The 20,127-nt window shown below is 45.2% G+C and overlaps 2 protein-coding genes across 11 annotated transcripts in view; both read right to left on the reverse strand.

The window, feature by feature from the left end:
- Positions 1 to 20,127, reverse strand: part of RIPOR2 (RHO family interacting cell polarization regulator 2) — a 235,190-nt gene that overhangs the window by 97,163 nt on the left and 117,900 nt on the right. Inside the window, exon 1 of one of the 10 annotated variants that reach the window (XM_024248736.3) lies at positions 5,804 to 6,055. The exons of the other annotated variants lie outside the window; for them this stretch is intronic. The gene's annotated coding sequence lies outside the window, so the exon portion shown is untranslated. Of the gene's footprint in view, positions 1 to 5,803; positions 6,056 to 20,127 lie in introns of those variants that run through there. 10 annotated transcript variants of the gene reach the window in all.
- CMAH (cytidine monophosphate-N-acetylneuraminic acid hydroxylase) overlaps positions 1 to 20,127 on the reverse strand; it is a 377,256-nt gene that overhangs the window by 72,934 nt on the left and 284,195 nt on the right. The window lies entirely within an intron of this gene.

Genomic DNA, 20,127 nt, shown 5'->3' on the forward strand with positions numbered 1-20,127 from the left:
TGGGATTACAGGTGTAAGCCACCGTGCCCGGCCAGTGTATAGCTTCTTGAGTATAGGTTAGGCAGTGACTCCAGTAGCCCTGTTTTACAATGTACTTTTCTTAGGTGTTCCAAAAAGCTCAACCTAGAGTGTGTTTCCTTATCCTTCAACTTAGAGAGCGTTTGGTTGGCCTTCCTGACCCAACAATCCTGTAACCCATTTTATTTTATATCTTTTCTGCTGAGTAGATTCTATTCTCTGCAACTGAGCCCTGATGAATGTTGGATCACCTGTGGGTGTCCATCACCTCAGCTTCATCTCTCTTTTTTTCTAAGCTCCACTTATTTCTGAGGATGATGCATCACCGAGACAACTCTAAATTAAACGAGAACTTGGGAGGATACAGATCAAATTGGCTAAAATGCTGCCAATAACTTTATAAACTAAAAATATGGCACTGCAATTCAAGGGTAACAGCTGCTAGTTATCTTGGAATCTTCATGTAGGATAGGTTAACCTTGAACCTCTGCATATCAGCAGGGCACCTAGTGTGAGCATACATTAATTGGAAGGTAGACTGTCACAGCGAAGGCCAAAGCCAAGTCATTCCAGGACTTCATATGTAGCAAAAAGTAGAGAAATCAAGCGTCATACTGGAATTGACCTCTTGGGAGTTGCACTAGCTCCAGGAGCTCCAGGAAACTGTCACTTTGAATTTATTTCTCCTAGTAGGAGGAGGAAAATCACGTATACTTTTAGCATTTCTCTGCCTTGCTTTTGTATTTCTCAGGTACTCTCCACACTTTCCTGCCCTTGCCTTCCTTCCAAGAGCTCTCCTGGAAGCCAAGGTCAGAAGGAGACAAGCTTGAAGAGAATGGAGTCATTGTTTCTTCATTTAACATCCAAAACAATTTGTTTGAGAAGGAAGAGATCACTTCCAGGGGTAGAAGTAAAGGCCAATAACATTAAACCCAAAAGTGAAGACGCAAATACACGAAAGGATTAAAAGACACTGTTGTTTTTCTGTACATAAGGTTGGTTTTCGGTATGGTCATTGGCCAACCTTGTTCTAGTATCATCATCATTAATAGTAGCCTTGTTTCACAATTGTTCTTATCTGACCTTCCTTGCAAGACATGCCTTTTGACTGTCCCTACCTTTCCTACCTTCAGTCTTGATCTTAAATCTAGGTTCACAGGTAGTTAGTTAATAGTTGATACCTACCATTGGGTAGGCAGCATGCAAGTCCCAAGGATATAGGAACAAACAAAACAGACCCTCTGTGCCTTCAGGAAGCTCACAGTCTTCCTAGTCTTTTTGTCTGGTAAATAGTCCCTTTTCCTTTCCATTTACCTGTAATCTTAGAATAGGCACATGAATGAAATCTTCATTGACTACTCCAATCACAGCCTTCTGCCTTTGACCTCTCATAGTCCTTTTCTCTAGGGTGACTGTGTGATTGCAACACTTCTGAGTGAAAGGTGGTGCTATTAATAATTATGCTGCAACAACAGGTGTGTATGGGGCAAACCAGGACATCCAGTCACCAATAGCACACTATCCAACTCAATTGTGCTCCTCCTACTTCTCCACCAGACTGTGCTCCCTAGAAGGTCTAATCAATATCTTACACTTTTTCTTTTTCTTGAGGGTCTCACTCTGTCACCTAGGCTGGAGTACAGTGGCATTATCTCTGCTCACTGCAGCCTTGACCTTCCAGGCTCAAGCGATCCTCCCACCTCAGCTTCTGGAGTAGCTGAGACTACAAGCATGCACCACCATGTCCGGCTGATTTTTCTTTTCTTTTTTTTTTTTTTTTTTTTTCTGTAGAGATGGGGTTTCACCATGTTGCCCAGGCTGGTCTCAGACTCCTGGGTTCAAGCGATCTTCCCACCTTAGCCTTCTAAAGTGCTAGGATTATAGGCATGAGCCACCGTGCCCAGCCAATATGTTATACTTTTATATTGAATGAGGTGTCTAACTTTGTCCAGACCTTAGAATAATTGCCCAGTAAACACATGCTTAAGTTGAAACAAAAGTGGGATTCTCCTAAATTATATAACATCACAGACTTGAACTTAAAATCCACCTCAGAATTAAAAATGATTGCGAATCAGTTTTAGAATGCTAAACGGTGTAAAGAATACTTCCTTTGAGACTCCTCTCTCCTTGGTCTGGTAGAGAACTCATTTTGATCTAATGGAACACAACATAGAAATATTGCACCTCATTTGCTTTCACTGTTGAAAAAAATCTAATTTCCTATTTAATTAATGTAATGAACTTGTGAAAACATTCATCTCCTCCACACAGCACTCATCAGTGTCATGTAAACAATGCACAATAAAATAAATTGGAGCAGCTTCTTTTCTTCATAGTGTTCCGGGTTTCCTTAGAGGGAATTAAATCCAGCACACGGCCATGTGTAAATGATCTTTTTTCTAGATAGCCTGCCGCACTCAGGAAAACATGTATTATTTTTAGGGAATGTTTCCAACCTAAGTGAGATGAGTTTACTGTGATCAAAAAGCAAAACAAAACAAGACAAAAACCTGGACCATGAACCTAGAGAAGAAGTTGGTGGCTGCAGAGAGGAGACACAGAAGAGGGAAGAGGACATGTGAGGGTTTCATGCTTAATTCACTGGAGATACATGATGCATTGAGTGATTTTGTTCAGTTGAATCAACTTGAAGGTTTCCATATGCATAACAGTGAGGTTCTCGTTTTCAGGGGGAAAATCTTGTTTCAAAAAACTGCTTATAAGTAAATGAAATGAAGAAACGAAGCCAAAAGAAGGGCTCCTTCCAGATGAAAAGGCATATGCTCATGATCATTCTCCTTTTCTGAACAGATCTTTATAATAATCACATTGCGGGGTGTTTACATGACATCTGCTTTATGACACCATTCTACACCTAGGTTTGCCTTTGGGGAGCCAATTATGAGTGACTGGGCTATCTGTACCTCCTCTCCCCACCCCCACCCCACCCCAATTCCCTTGCTCCATTGTCTGTTTTCAGCTGTTATTCTTTTCTGGTTGAATGGCCACAAACACAAGCTGTCTATCTCCCCCAGCGCATGGAGCTCAGCTTGGCAGATGAAAATAAGCCTGGTAAAGGAGCTGCTCACAAGCACGAGGCGCTGCTCACAGGACCACCGGTGCAGGAAGCCCAAGTAGAAAGTCAAATCTGCCATTGCCCTGAGGGGCACCCATTGTGTAAATAAAACGGATTTTCACTTCTATCACCACTTCCTCCCAAGAAAAGCAAGGAACTGTTTTTCGACTTCTGACTTCTTTTCAGAATGAAAACAGATAATCCATTGAATGCAATAAATGATTAAATAAAACTCTGGTTTGCAAACCCTTCAACCCAAGGGACTGTTGTATGTACAATTCAGCCATTTAATATAAAATCTGAAATCTGTGCTATTCACCCTGCACAGTTGCCTTTGTCTATATTTTAGTCTCCTGACAGAGGGGTGAACCAATAATCTGTGGATTAACACAAAATGTAACAGAGAAGTGTCTTGGTTATACTTAAAAGTGGGCATGTGGTTGGTATCACAGTTGGGCTGTGGGGTTTTATCATAGTAGGGGTGTTTCCACTTTAGTGACCTCGGATTTAGGGAAGGACACTTGGCAGTCATTAGCAGGGCCCCAGGTCAATGGGTATGAATACTAAAGAGAAGAATTTTTATGCAAGTTTAGCTAACAAGATCCACAGATATAAATATCTCCCTCCACCCGCCCCCAGCCTCCTTGGCTTCTCCAGGTCAACCTTGGGTGGGTCCCTTCTCTGCTGGAAATAACTTCACTTTGCAGTTAACAAAAGGAAGGAGAGCCATTTCTGGAATTGTGTTTGTGTAATCAGAATTCTATGCACCTCCCTAGTGCATGCTTTCGGTTTTCCTTCTCTCTAGCTTGGTATTTCTTTATATTTATACTGACGATAAAATATTCAAAGCGAAATCTCACATTAGAGTGTCAGAGGAAGAGAAAAGCAACAGCAATTGGGGGGTCCTTTGGAAAAACAACATATGCAGTATGTTTTTGCTAAACAGATTCTCCAATGTTCAAGTTTTCAGATGTTTGAATGCAGTAAATTTTTGGACAGGCAGATGCATTACCTTCCTGGGGGAAAAGACACAATTTGACACTATTGCAACTGAAGGGGAAGCTAGCACAGAAAGCTAATCCTGAGTGCTGGGAGATGGGGGCTTCAGATAGGGGAGTTCCTCAAGCTGCTGTTACCCTAAGTTGGCACATCCCTGCAGTTTGTTCCTACAGAAGGATAACTACTGATGCTTCCTAATTAACCACTGGAGAATAGCCATGATGGTGCTGGTTCTCGGAGAGTTCGTGGCTGATATCCCCTGCTTGTGACAGCAGCTAAAATACAATTTGATGAAGGTAGATGGTGTGAGTGGGCAAGCTCAGAGGCTGGTCCAAAATGGCTGGAGGAGCAAGGGGAAGAGGGGAATTGAGTGAGTGGGAATACCCGGGTAGGGGAGGGAAGGAGGTGGGTACACTCTCAGAGCAAGACAGACCCGATAGAAAACAAAAGGGAAGAAATGATTGTGTGTCAGGTAACAATCGGGCAGACGCTCACACAGGATGCTCAGTCCCGTAAAAATGGCCAAGTACAATTTCTTCAGAATGGGGGCAGTGATTAGTCACAATCCTAGACCTTCTACCAAGCGTGTGGACATAAGAGGGTTAGGAAGTGGGGAGCAGGGGGGAAACAGCCCCAACATATATTTTAAGACAGTCATAACTGTTTTCCCAGATCAAAAGCTTGAACATTTTTCCTCAGTCACTCAAGCAACATGTAGATATCTCCAAGACAAGGACCTAGGAGCCTACCAATCTCACTCTGCGCCACCCCCATCCCAGCAGAATCAGCCCGGTTCTCCTGCTTTTCCACTTGCTCTCTCGCTCTCCAGGGAGCTGTCACTTCTCACAGCGCCTCTGCCACCTTAACACCTGATGACTTCTGCTTATCTAATTTCAAAATGCACCTACTCCCTTCGAACGTGAGGGGTTTCTATCTGCTGGCCACTGCCCTGTGAGAGGGAGCTAGAAGGTTATCCTCTCGGGCAAGAGAGCTGCACATACTCCGCTTGACCAGCCCCCTCCCATGCCACGGACACCTGCTAGGGTGCTCCTGTCCTCAGGTGCATCCCCTCCTCCCATCTTTCCAGACACAGGTTGGCATCAAAGCAACACATTTTTTCCTTTCTTGTCCCTCTTCCCAATTCTCATCCTCCCATTCCACCTGGCCAATTTGGAATTCAGACACGGTTAGGAACGAGCTGGTTCATAGTCCAGCTCTATCGGGCAGCCCGGGGGCAAATGAAGACCCTTGAGACTGCCATCCCAGCCCGGAGCTGGATTCCCCATAGGCTCTGCGAGTGCCGAAGTCGTTCCGTGCCAGGGGGCCACCCAGGACTCCCATCTGGGGGCGCTCGCACGCACATCCCTCCCTGACTCCCGGGGCCCGGCGCTTCCTCGCCCCAGAAATGTCCCAACCCCGGGCAATGCTGTGGGCCCCTCTAACCTTGGCCCGTTCCTCCACTCCCCAGGGCATCCTTCAGTTCTGCTTGCAAAAAGTGCGCGTGCCCCTTTCGCTCAGCAACTTCCCGACCGTACCCTGTGGGCTTCAGATGCCCGAACCCACCAGGGTGGTGGAAGCTGAGGACGCTCCAGTTTCAACGGCTGCTTAGCATGCAACGCTCATTCAAGTCGAGGACACCCCTCCCCACACAGACCTCACCGCGTTGTACGCAAAAGCAAAAAAGGAGAAATGAAAAGGTGAACCTACCTAACGACGACGGCTCCTTGTCATGTCAGGGGCACACTCAGGGTTCTCTGGCATATAAAAGCCTCCGCACCAATGCAATGCCCGGAGCTGCCCGCACCTCCGGCTTTGCAGACAGCCCGAGCTGGCTCACTTGGGTGAAGGGGACCCCGGGAGGCAGTCGGGTGGACGCGAGCTGTCCCCAGCGCCGGCTGCCCTGCCGCGTCCGCTCGCAGCAGCTGCTGCGCGCGGGGTGAAGTTGCGGGGCTGGCGGGCGCGAGGGTGGCGGAGCGCGGAGCGAGAGCGGCAGAGCGGGCGGAGGGGCGGGAGCCGTGAGGCGGGGGAGGCGCGGCGCGGGGGCCGGCGGCGTCACTTGTGCTGGGAGGGGAGGGCGGGTGGAGACAGCTGCTTGACAGCTACTTCAGCCCAACTCCAGGAGGCTGCGCTTCGGTGCCTGCTTCCAGCTGATCGCCGGCACGCCAAGATCCTTTGCAAGAGCTGGCGCGGCAGCTTTGCAGCGATCCGTGGAATCGTGCCGGGGAGCGAGCCCGGTGGATCCAGCGCGCTGGAGGGAGAGGGCAGAGGAAAGGAGCCGAGGCAAGGAAAGGCCCTTTCAGCTAACCTTTTGGGATCTTTCATACAGGCTGGGCTGTGCATTGAAAAAAAATGAGGCGGTGGTGTATGGGGTGGGGCGGTGTGGGGGTGAGGTTGGTTGCCCACCGCAAGCAAGGGTTGTGCTGGAAAGCCCCGCTGGGGAGGGCTGCTTTGTAGGGCACTCTCTCTACCGGGGCTGCTTTGGACACAGCTCTCATAAAGAAGGCAGAAAGAGAGTTGTTTTTTATTTTGTTCTGGTGGATTTGAATGATAAAGGTTTCCTTTGGGGAAAGCATGGGTCTGCCTGATAGACAGACATTCCCAAAAAAGGGCCTTTTGGAGTGGAAACTGTATGGAACTGGGAGTCGACAAGGACCCAGGGAAAAGGTCCTGACTCAGTCTCCATCCTTACATAGGGATTCCCTGCTATGCCTCAGTGTCCTCATCTGTTAAGTGATCATAATGAATAAATTGTGTATTTAGAATATGTTAACTAGAATAGTACCACAAGACACATCCACTCCCTCCCACACCACTTGAGATTCAGTCACCTTGTGAAAGGATCAGTAGTAATCAGTGAGCTGAGACGTTAGCTGAAAGGGAACATCCTAGGTGTGTCAACATGGGAAACACCCACATCCAGTCGTGGTCTGGGCACTGCATCCTCGGGCTGGAATACAAGTAGCCAGAACCATCGCCTGATAAGCTGTGTCATAACTCACCTAGGAATACAACAGAAAGGGCAAAGTCGGCTTGATCCCCAGAGAGAACGCCCAAGAGCATGCCTTGGTCACCATGTCTTTGCCTTAGACCATGAAGAGTGGCCTGAGCAGTTCCTTGGCCTGAGCCCTCATTACAGCTTCTACCCTCCTTCCAACCTACAAAGTAGTTTCTGACAGCACTTAGTCTCCTCATGTAGGCATTCCTTTGGAGGAGAAAATGTGTTGACCACATGGCATGGATATGTCAGGCAGCCTGGCAAGTTATTTTTCATATGTTTTTAATATTGGGATTCTGGTCAATACATGAGTCTCCAGAGAGTTTCGTTGACTTGAGTCTGTCCTTACACTGCTGAACACTACTGTTTATCAACTATCTTATATTGTAGGCTCCAGAGCAGACATTTTACAAGCATTGTATCCTTTATTCCTGATTATAATCCTCCAGCAGGTGTTATCATGCCCATTTTATAGATGGGGAAACCAAGATTCAAGAGACTTCACATGACTTGTCCAAGATGACACAGGTTAACCAACTTTAGATACACATGCAAAACCTGGGTTTGGACACCCACAAACATGGGCTATGATGATACTATCCTATCCCAGATCCTCACCCTTCAGAGGACACAACTAAGCTGTGCCTGGACTCCTGAGCTGCAGAAACTGTGAGATCATAAACATGTGTTGCTTTAAACGACTGTTTGTGACAAGGCATTATGCAGCAAGAGATAATGAAAATATATACACCACAGAAAGAATCATCTTTAAAAATATGACCTGTATTGTGGTCACTCTGCTGCTTGAAACTCTGCTGCTTGAAACTCTGCTTTGGTTCCCTGTTTGGAGTATAGAGCAAAAGCCAAACTCCACACCAATGCTTACCAAGCCCCTCCCAGTCCCTCCAGCCTCACTCGTGCCTCTCTCTTTCTCCTCTCAGTTCCTTATACACTCCAGGCCACTTCACAGAGAGGCCTTCCCTGACAACATCTTTAAGTACATCCTTCCCCCACCAGTTATTCCCTTTCTTAATGCCCTGTGTTTTTTTTATAGCACCAACTGTAAATTGTAAAGACTTTATTTGCCTCTTTGCTTATTTCTTGTCTTACTAGACTGTGAGTTCATAAGGCAGGGACCATCTCTGTCTGATATACGGTGTCCCCAGCACAGAGCAGGAACTCCATATTGAATGAAAGATGGATCAACCAGTCATTCTGAAGCACCCCTTCACTCTTACATTGATCCTTTTATTTCCTTTGCCAGCCCCACCCTGCAACTTATCTGCAACCATATAGCTTTTGCCCATTTCCAAATAGCCACATCTATTCATTAAGATCCAGTTTAAATACCTTAATCTGCATCCATTTTTCCAAGTTCCCTTGCCCCCTGCCTTTTTTTTTTGCCCTTTCATTTCAGAGCTTTTAGAGCACCTTAGTTTACTCTCCAGATGCCTAGGGCCTTCCACCTTGTATCATGCCTGTTTGTGTAGAGATGGATGGTTCCAAACATTTCTCTATTTACTGGAGTCTGGAGAAAGAGACCTGGAAAGAAGTACAAATATGCAGTAGAAGTTTGGGGAGAACTGGGTAAAGCGCTACTGCAGATTAGCACAGTACTGATGGTCTCATAGGATGAATCTGGAGGGAGAAGGGCCTGACACCCACCCTGGAGAGAAGTCAACTGTATTTCCCCACCTTCCCACTCCCATCACCTTCCTGACTCAGGAATGGCACTGTTGTAAGTGCCATTTTTATGAGAGGGAGGGGGAAGAGGATGAAAAAAGAGATGAGGCAGACGATGTTAGGTACTTTACATTATCCCACTGAAGCCTGTCATCTCTTTCCCATAGCTGCCTCCACTTGAAAGATAAGACTACTGATACTCTGAGAAGATGAACAATGAACAAGTAACTTCCTGATGATCACAAAGATGAAGCTAGTGTTGAAAGTCAGATGTGATTCCAAATCAAGTGCTGTTTTTACTATAGCACATTCCACTCCCACCCCCAACTTCCCCTATTGGGCTGAGGGGTAGTTATCTTGCTGAGGTTTGGGCATGACGGTGGGCATGACATGAGTGTGTGTGTATGTGTGTGTATGTGCGCACATACAGAGCAGAGACCAGAAAGAAGCATGGAGTGGCTCCCCAAGCTGCTGCCTTTAGAGATTCCATGAGGTTGCCCCACTCAGCACTGTGGATTTAGGACTGAAGCTCTAAACAGGAATGAAGAGGGCACAGTGATCTGTGTCTCCCCTTGAGCAAGCTTCCTTAGGAAGGGAGAAGAACGTGTGGAGTATGGAAGATGAAGGGCCAACGCAGGCCTGAACTGACTGCATTAGACAGGAAGCTCTGGCAATTGGGATCTGTCCTGGGTGACTTTGTAGACCCCACAGTTCCTCCCACAGAGTGCCTCCAGAGAGCAGGTACATGTGTGACTGAGGGACCAGGCAGCACATATCTAAACAACCACGACACACTGTGTATTGGATTGCCTGGTCCAAATCCCAGAGATTAAGGTCACATAACCAAATAAAAAGCCCACACCAGGTCTCCTAGAGCTTAGTCTAAAGGTCTTCACACTGCTTCTCCAATCACTGCTCCTGCTGTGGTCACCAAAGTCTTCATTCTTGGGTAGTTAATTTCTGCTTGTGCCCATTCTCTCTGTTATAATGCTGTTCCCTTCCTTTTAGGTTCTTACTAACCCTTAGGCAGGATTCTTTATCCCCAAAACTTCACTGAGCAGAGCACTAAGATATCCCGGTTGGGTCCTTTTAACCTCATCCAGGGAAACAGTGAAGCCTAGAGCTTGACAGGCATTGGGGGTGGGCACCCCCACACCCACCCATGAGACACTTGCATTGCTCTTTCAGGCCAATGAAAAGGAATGGTTCTTTCCAAAGAAGAAATCGTTTAATACAAGTCAGGGTGTTTCCCCCCCTCACATATAAATTTTAAATTGAAAACACCCCTGATGGCCGGGCACGGTGGCTCATGCCTGTAATTCCAGCACTTTGGGAGGCCGAGGTGGGTGGATCACTTGAGGCCAGGAGTTTGAGACCAGCCTGGCCAAAATGGCGAAACCCCGTCTCTATTAAAAATGCAAAAAATTAGCCGGGCATGGTGGCAGGTGCCTGTAATCCCAGCTACTCAGGAGGCTAAGGTGGGAGGATCACTTCAACCCAAGAGGCAGAGGTTGCAGTGAGCTGAGATTACATCACTGCACCTCCAGCCTGGGTGACAGAGCAAGACTTTGTGTCAAAAAACAACAACAACAACAACAAACAAAACAAAACAAAACAAAACAAAACAAAAAAGACCCCAAGTAGTAATAATGGCTATTATTTCAAGAAATAATTGAGTGCAACCCAGGTGCCAGGCACTCTGCTAAGGGCCGGAGGTAAGCCCAGTAGTCGTGAAACCTGCCTTGTAGAGTCTGGCGATGAGGACAGTTGTAACTAAGTGGGATGGTGAATTACGAACGAGGCAGCACTATGGGTGCTATAGGAACTGTGATTATTTTTTATGCCATAAAACAAGGTGTTTGAACTTCAGCAGCACTGAAAATGGCCTCTTTTAATAACTGAACTGTAACCCATTCTCCTCTCATGAGCACTTTTTAAGTCAGTGTGTGGTTGAAGAACGGACTCAGCCAAACAAGTCTTATTGTTCTTACTGTCATCAATCAATCCTAGTAAATACACAATTCATCAGAAGAAAGCAGAACAGCAGCCAAAATGCAACCAATTTAATTCCCTGACTTAGAGCTTCACATATGTAATAAAGAACTTAGACCATGCCTGAAGAACCACTGCCGTTATGAAGTGACGTCGGTGCTCTAGGTCTAATCAGAAGGTCACTTAGAGATTTGGTTGTACTTACCAACCCTTTATCTATCTAGCTATCTATCTATCTATCTATCTATCTATCTGTCTACCACATAATTTTTTCTGCATTCCCTGCAGAAATAAAAAACCATATTTCTGTATCTACCTGTGTCTATTGTTCTGGTGAATTTTGGCTTCTATTCTTACAGGTAACTAGTCCTAGCGACAAGTAAGCAGATACAACAGAGGTCTAATTTCTCTTTATAACTGTGATGCTTCTTATTCATATGAACAGCAGATCTAACAGCCTTAAAGGTCTTTACTGTTATGACCTTTCTCTTTAGGTACTTGGCCACCCAGATCCAAGGCCAAAATATGGCTTGGAATGCTGCCAGTTCTAAGATTTTTGCACTCCTTTCTAATAGTATAATCTTTTGGCCTCCACATTGCTCATGTCTATTGAATTCTTCATTTGCTGCTCTGACCAATCTTTCTCCCTCTCTCTGTATTTTTTTTTTTTTTTTGAGATGGAATCTCGCTCTGTCACCCAGGCTGGAGTGCAGTGGCGCGATCTCAGCTCACTGCAACCTCCACCTCCTGGGTTCAAGTGATTCTCCTGTCTCACCCTCCCAAGTAGCTGGGGTTACAGGCGCCCGCCACCACTCCCAACTAATTTTTGTATTTTTAGTAGAGATGGGGTTTCCCCAGGTTGGCCAGGCTGGTCTCAAACTCCTGACCTCATGATCCACCTGCCTCGGCCTCCCAAAGTGCTAGGATTACAGGTGTGAACCACCACACCCGGCCCCCGTCTCTCTGTATTTTTGATTTTCCAGCTTATGAAGTGCATAAGAATCACCCTGGGAAGGAATTTAACATGTAGATTTTTAGGTCCCCCTCCTTCCCCAGTGTCGTTTTAACAAGCACACTGATGGTTCTGGCACAGTCATCTCAGAAAGCACTTCAGGAAACACTGGTCTGAACCAAGTCCAAATAGGCATCCAGCTCCCTTGGCGCTGCAGTTGGTTCCAGAAGCCTTCCCAGCTGCATCCCCGCCACTCTGCCATGCAGGCTCTCAGCTCTGGCTCTTCTCACCCTGCATCCAGGTAACAGCCCTGGAAAAAGTCCTGGACTCAGAGTCAATGCCTGGGTTCTATTTTAGTGTTGCCAATAGAGAACTCAGCGGCCTTTATGGACCTATGTCCTCATCTATCAAATGAAGGGTTTGGACAACCTGATCACCAAGCTTCTTTTGGCTCTAACATTTGACAATTCCTGTTTCCACCTTTTTCCTCAGGCCATTCCTACTGCCTGAAAATTCTCTGCTGAGCCCTTGCCTATCACTTTTTCTCCTACCTTTAATATTTGGCTCTAAATATCCTGCCTGGCCTATGAAGCCCTGTTCAAACATTACCTCCTTCATGACACTTTCCTTGGCCATCTGTGCTCTACCTGAGTCCTCTTGTAAGTCATCTGTCCTCTGAGTGCAGACTCAATCACACATCTTCCTTTTGTTGTAGCTATTTAATACACTTCTCCTCATTGGTTTATAAGCTCTGCGATGTCAGGAACTATGTTTTGTGCTGCATATAGGATAGTAACCTCTATATTAATGAGTATAGAGGATAGCCAATAAATATTGACTAAATGAGAAATGAGAGCATACACTATCCCTGCTGGTTTCTGCCACCTTTTCCCCTGGAAAAAGAACATAACAAGCCTGCATTTATTGGTGTCTGAACTGTACCTATAGAAGCATATTTCAACCCGACAAGTGACAGCTGGGTCTTGCTCACCGCTTTCTGAACTGCTGAGAGAAAGACCCTGTTATCCTTTGCTGGTGTCTGGCACCCATGATAAGGTTCTCAAGAGAGTGGACATCTCAGGCTGTTTCCTCGCCATTGTCACACATATCTGCTTGCACAATGAGAAACTTGTTTGGCCAACACCCTTAGCATTTTAGTATGTCCCAAGAATGAATGTCCCGGAGGTTCAGAAGTCAGTCCCCTGTACTTGGGCAAATTATCCTAAGCCTAAACCTCCTCTCCACCCCCACTTCTAGCTTCCACACCAAGTGACCTGTAAGGCTGCATGGGTAGACAACAATCAGTGAAATGTTTAAAGTTGATGGGAAATAAAATATTCTCTAAATATAGCAGTCTCCTGCTCTCCAGAAACTTGAGATTGGATTTCTCATATATTATTATTATATTACATATAGAGATCATTTTCTGCAATAATATAACCTAGGCCAGCAGTTCCCCCAACCCTGTTCTTGGTTTCAAGACCCATTGATACAATACCATAATCTAGAATAGCCTTTTTGAATTTTTGGTCCCAAGACCATTTTATGCTTTTAAAAAATATTGAGGACTTTGGGGACCCCTTGAAAGGGTCCTGGGAAACCTCATGAGTCTTTTGTTCACATTTTGAGAATCAGCGATCTAGACTGACAAAAATGTTGGCAAAATGTTAACTTTACAAATTCGTATAGTTCTAAACCCTATAAGCTGAAAGTAAATGGCATACATTTAATCACTATGTATTATTGCACAAAGATATTAAAATAAGTATAACATGATTCAAAGCAGTTGTAGAAGTGATTGGAAAGTATCAATATCTGTATGTAAGCACAATGCTAAGTACTTGATATGTAGTAGGCTTTTTTTTTTCTTTTTTTCTTGAGATGGAGTCTTGCTCTGTCACCCAAGCTGGAATGCAATGGCGCAATCTTGCCTCACTGCAACCTCCACCTCCCGGGTTCAAGTGATTCTCCTGACTCAGCCTCCCGAGTAGCTGGGATTACAGGCGTGTGCCACCAGGTCTGGCTAATATTTTGTATTTTTAGTAGACACGAGGTTTCACCATGTTGGCCAGGCTGGTCTCGAACCCCTGACCTTGTGTTCTACCCGCCTTAGCCTCCCAAAGTGCTGGGATTACAGGCGTAAGCCACCGCGCCCAGCTGTAGTAGGCTTTTTTAAAGGTTCTAAGTTGACTTTCACTTCACAGTATCTTTCCTTTTTCTCGCATGATCAGGGGAAACATTAAAAGAAGAGATGTATCTGTAAAGGTCCTCCAAGGTGATTTATTTATTCTGTGTCCCTGGGCCTGATGCAGTCCCTGGTTTGCAGGTTATCCCATGTTGCCCCTTTCTGTCCATCTCCATCTTCTCTCTCCTGGAGGGTTCACCTGTAGGGACCACGTCAGTGGCTGCCCTGTGATGTCCAGGTGGGTCTGGCCAATGGGGATCCCCAACAGGAGATGAAAGTGGGGTGAGAATATGCATTCCCTGGCCCCTCCCTATGAGGTCACCTTGGGCCCCAGTATCCCCTGCATCTGCATCCCCCTTGTAACTCATCTCATTGTAAATAAGCTTCCTTGAATTATTCTAACTTGAGGGAGCCGTCAGCTTCCTGACATTGGCTTGATTGATAATCACTATTCATTACCTATTATTGAAAATTTTAAAGTATCTGCTTTTATCCAGTCATTCATATTTTAAAAATATTTCTTCTTCAGGTAGCTCCTTTAATTTAATTTAATTTTCATTTCTCTTTCCATTGTAGGCCAGTGATGTTACTGCATGTAATCCTGCTTAATTCTTTTCCATCTCCCTGCCCCCACCCATGCAAAGATCTTCCCAAAGGTTTAGTTCCTCCCTAATTCATAAAGTTGGGACCATTAACTTCAGGAGGTAATTTTAGGAGGAATTACAGGCCCAGAAGCCCTATTGCTTAAAACTTTGTCACTGACTGTTAATCTTCAAAATCTTCATGGACATTATTTTGGAGCTTAATTTATATCTGGAACTGAGGTCTCAGTAAGGTTAAATGAGCTGTCACTACTACTCAGGCAAAGCTAGAGAAAGCTCTAGAGAGTCTCAAGGTAGCTTAAAACACAAGGGAACACACTCTGAAGCCATAACTGAGGCTCCTCCTGGCTGTGCTCTATTCCTTTCTGTCATACTCCTGCTCCTAGGCTCTGAATCCAGCTGCATGCTAAAAAGGCCTATGCCTCCTCTGTAAGCCTGGAAACCATTAGATACCCTAGCTAGCTCCAGGGTCTAATGCCTCTTTCCTTCCTAAGTCACTCTTTCACAGCCTGCACCTCCCCCAACTAACACACATTTTATGCAAAATCAGGATACTGGATACAAGATTCATCCCCATGGGCCCAGCAGAGTTTCACTTTGCAGAGGTGAAAGTGGAAATCCAACTCCTGCAGCACAGCTTGCTCAACCCACAAACCCTTCTTTGGTAGCAGGAACCTGGCCCCACTGCCCCTCTTTCCTTCTCTGCTCACATAGAATCCACATCCCTGGCAGCTTTGGAGAGGAGCTGTGACAACAGGATAGAGTGCTGTCATCCTCCATAATTAGCCAGGCTAGCAAGACTGCTGTAATATCACTACGTTGACAGTGCTCTTGCACCTAATAAATTATTCACGCCACCGAAGTGTAATCGCTGTCACGTTCAAAATAGGTCATTCACGCTAAGGCTGCTGGAGGTGAAAATTTCACAGCAATGGTAACAAATCCAAGAGCTTTGGTTTAAGCAAATCTCTAAAGAAAGTGGCTTCTCCAAGCAATCCCATATTAAATATCTTTTATTGAATCCCGGCTATGTTTTCATTAGCAGCAGCAAGAAGAGACTGAAACAGCTGTCTGCTGGCAGGAGTGAGAGTTGGGGGATGGCAGGCTGTATTTCAGCCTCTTCCTTTCCTGACCCTCCCCCAAAGAGCCTCAAGGGGCTGCTTGAGGAAGATAAATGTGAACACCTGCTCTCGTTTGTTCTCTGCACACAAGACGATGGCTAAGTCACAATGAGGATAAGCCCTGAACATCTAGAAGAGCAAACGTACACAGGCCTCTCTGAGAAGTGCCTCTCTGAGAAGTGCCTCTCAGCTGTGGGGTTTGCATTCACGGAGGAATTCAAGTTCAACAGCTGTAGGCCGTGTGCCCCTGCATTTCATATCCTAATTCACAGACATTCGAGCCTCTTCACCACTGAGAATACACTTGCCCTCTTGTCGGCAGTAGATACTATTCGACTCTAGTGCCTGGTGAAATACAAATATTGGACTGGCGATTTTGGTGTTTGGAGAGTTATTGGTGTTGTTACTATGTTATTTTAATGGTTTTTGAGGACTGTCTCACAGAAGGAAGAACAATTATTCCCCAGAATTAGAATAAAGAGAAGTGATTGAAGATATAACCTGTGGGATTTGAGTTAAAATAAAAGCAAATGTGGTGCCTGCTAGCTATTGACTGTTAAATGGATGTGTGACTGATGGAGACAGATAAATCTCCTTTGGAGGGGAAAAGGGAGGGAGCTGAGCACTGGGGCTGATTGCTTGCCAGCCTTCTGTTAGGAACATAGACCAAACACCTCTTTAGGTCTCCTCCAGCTGAGATTCTATGAATGTATGGCCTTGGAGCAAAAGGACAAGAAATGCAAGCATGTGAACTTGGTATGCCTAGCACCAAATGCAGGAGAGCATGTGAAGATAAAGCATTCCCTGATGCATTCCCACAATTATCATGTTTATCAGAACACTGCTTCCAAGGACGTTAAGCTCTCAACTTCAAATATTCACCTCCAAGAAGCCTGCTCAGATTATTCCAGCCCTTTCCCTCTAATCTTTCCCTAAATTGCCCTTTAGTGTTCTGAACAGTTTGCATTGTATTATTGAACTCATGGTCTTATGGAACACACCATATAGGTTATATAGCCCAATCCCTATAAGCTAGAGATAAATCTATGGATAATTTTCTATTATGTATATGCTGCTTTATAGGCAACATTTCAACAACTATTTCCTGAATGTTTGCTATTCTGAGTACTTAGAATGGGACTTCATGAAGTCATCCACAATTTATATGTATACCATAAACTTAACTGTCCAAAACTGGACTCCTGATTCCGCATCACAGCAATACCCCTCCTCACCTTAAGTCTACTCCTCCAGCAGCAGTCTTCATTTCAGTAAAGAGCAATGTTATCCTTCCAGATGCTTAGGCCAAAGCCCTGGAATCATCCTTGACCACTTTTTCCCATACCCCCAGTATTCAGCCAGTATCAGGCCAGGTAAGGATCCCATGAGCTCTTCTGGAATATGTCAGTAGTCTCCTAACCTGCCTTTGCCCCTATTCCCCCATCTTTCTTTCCAAGACAACAGTCAGAATGATCCATTTGTAAGGTAAATCAGATTGCATCACTTTGCTCAACACTGGCCAATGGCTCCCCATCTCATAGAGTAAAAACTCAAATCCTTACAGTAACCTATAAGGCTTTACAGGAGCTGAACTCCCCAAAACCTCTTAGATCGCTCTCTTTATTTATTTATTTATTTTTTTTTGAGGAGACAGAGTCTTGCTCTGTCACCCAGGCTGCAGTGCAGTGGCATGATCTTGGCTCACTGCGGCCTCTGCCTCCTGAGCACAAGCAGTTCTCCTGTCTCAGCCTCCTGAGTAGCTGGGACTATAGGCATGTGCCACCACACCCAGCTAATTTTTTTTTTTTTTTTTTTTTTTCAGTAGAGACGCTGTTTCACCATGTTGGCCAGGCTGGTCTCAAATACCTGATCTCAAGTGATTCTCCAACTTTGGCCTTCCAAAGTGCTAGGATTACAGGCGTGAGCCACCATACCCGGCCTTAGATCTTCTACCATTCTCTGCCTTGCTCACGTTGGTTTCCTTACTATTCCTGGAACACTCTCCCCAGACCTCCATATGTTCAGACCTTGACTTCAAACCTCTGGGCATTTGTCAGTAAAGTCCTCCCTGACCACCATGTCCTATTCTGCCCACCCTGCACTTAATTTTTTCCCATAACACTTATCGCCCCCGCCCCACCCCGATGTACTGTATTTTTATAGGCTTGCCTATTGTCTGTCTCCCTTCTCTGCAATATAACTTCACAAGGCTGGGACTTTGTTATATTCATTGCTGCACCCGAGAGCCAGAACAGAACTGAAACAAGCATGTGGAAGACTTTCAATTGATATTCTTTCTTTCTTTCTTTCTTTTTTTTAAATTTGAGACAGAGTCTCACTCTGTCACCCAGGCTGGTGTGCAATGGCGCAATCTCGGCTCACCGCAACCTCCACCTCCCGGATTCAAGCAATTCTCCTGCCTCAGCCTCCCGAGTAGCTGGGATTACAGATGTGTGCCACCACGCCCAGCTAAGTTTTGTATTTTTTAGTAGAGACGGAGTTTCACCATGTTGGCCAGGCTGGTCTTGAACTCCTGACCTCAAGTGATCCATCCTCCTCAGCCTCCCAAAGTGCTGGGATTACAGGCATGAGCCACCACGCCTGGCTGATATTCTTTAAATGAATAATAATTTAAAAAAACCTTATTTATATCCCTAAATAGCTCATAAGCTCCCAAGTGAGACACATCTTCTAATTATGCTATTCATCTCTAGAGGAGCCTCAGTAACTGCTAATCTCAAAGTATTTTTGCAGAGTTCCTAAAACTGATGCCCAGCTACGAAGAAATTAGTAGCAAGAATCCCATACGTAACTCTCACATATGCTGTTATCAAGGAAACAGTCTTTCTAAGATTGTATCAGATATGCTTAGCCTTGGTCAGCGTCAGCTCCCTAGAACCACTCTATCTTTTGTGGAAATTCAGTTCCCTACTGTTAAATTTACCTGGCTCAAGAAAAAGCAACTGCTCTGCAGATCCTCAGGAATTACCTGGTACTTTCCTGTTTTTTTTTTTTTGTACCCATTCTGAACTCTTTTTTTAAAAAAAATGTGGTAAGGGGCCAGGCACGGTGGCTCACATCTGTAATCCCAGCACTTTGGGAGGCCGAGGCAGGTGGATCACTTTGAGGTTAGGAGTTTGAGACCAGCCTGGCCAATGTGGTGAAACCCTGTCTCTACCAAAAATACAAAAAATTAGCCTAGTGTGTTGGCGTGCACCTGTAGTTCCAGCTACTCCAGGAGGCTGAGGCACAAGAATTGCTTGAACCAGGTAGGCAGAGGTTGCAGTGAGCCAAGATGGTGCCATCACACTCCAGCCTGTGCAACAGAACAAGACAGTCTCAAAAAAAAAAAAAAAGGTAAAATACACATAACATAAAATTTACCATCTCAACTGTTTTTAAGTGTATAGTTCAGTAGTGTAAAGTACATTCACACTGTTCTGCACCAAACTCCAGAACTCTCTCATTTTGCAAACCTGAAACTCTATGCTCATTAAAGCAATTCCCTACTCTCTCCTCCCCACAGCCTCTGGCAACCACCGTCTATTTATCGTTTCTATAAACTTGATTACTCTTGGTACTTCATAGAAGTCGATTCATACAGTATTTGTCTTTTATGGCTGACTTATTTCACTTAGCATAATGTCCTCAAGGTCCATGCATATGGTAGCAGGTGTCAGCATTTCATTCTTCTTGCAGGCTGAATAATATTCCATTGTATGTATATACTGTACTACATTTTGCATGGGTGGATACTTGAGTTGCTTCCACCTTTTGGCTATTGTGAACAATGCTGCTATGAATATGATATACAAGTATCTTTTCAAGACTCTGCTTTTAATTCTTTTGGGTATACACCCAGAAGTGGAATTGTTGGATCACATGGCAATTCTATTTTTAATTTTTTTTAGGAACTGCCATACTGTTTTTTGTAGTGGCTGTACCATTTTATATTCCCACCAAAAGTGGCCAAGAGTTTCCTAACTCTTTTCAATAGCAAGATTTTTCTCCCCTACAGCAAGTTAGAACTGCTCAGAGGCTGGGCGCAGTGGCTCACTCCTGTAATTCCAGCATTTTGGAAGGCTGAGGTGGGTAGATCACTTGAGGCCAGGAGTTTGAGACCAGTCTGGCCAACACGGTGAAATCCCTTCTCTACTAAAAATACAAAACATTAGCCGGGGGCATGATGGCACATGACTGTGGTTCCAGCTGCTTGTGAAGCTGAGGCATGAGAATCACTTGAACCTGGGAGGCAGAGGTTGCAGAGAGCCAAGGTGGCACTACTGCACTCCAGCCTCGGCGACAGAGTGAGACTCTGTCTCAAAAAAATAAAATAAAATAAATAAGTAAATAAATAAAGAACTGCTCAGAAATGCCTCACAGAGCTCAACATTCCTGCCTCTTGTAATGCGTAGCAACCAGGAGCCATGTGGCCCCTCCAAATGTGCATGGGTGTGTGTGGCAGTGCTTTTAGCGCTCTCCTGTTGTGTCTGTTTTGAAA

This window comes from Pongo abelii, chromosome 5, assembly GCF_028885655.2.
Source record: "Pongo abelii isolate AG06213 chromosome 5, NHGRI_mPonAbe1-v2.0_pri, whole genome shotgun sequence".
Lineage (NCBI taxonomy): Eukaryota > Metazoa > Chordata > Mammalia > Primates > Hominidae > Pongo > Pongo abelii.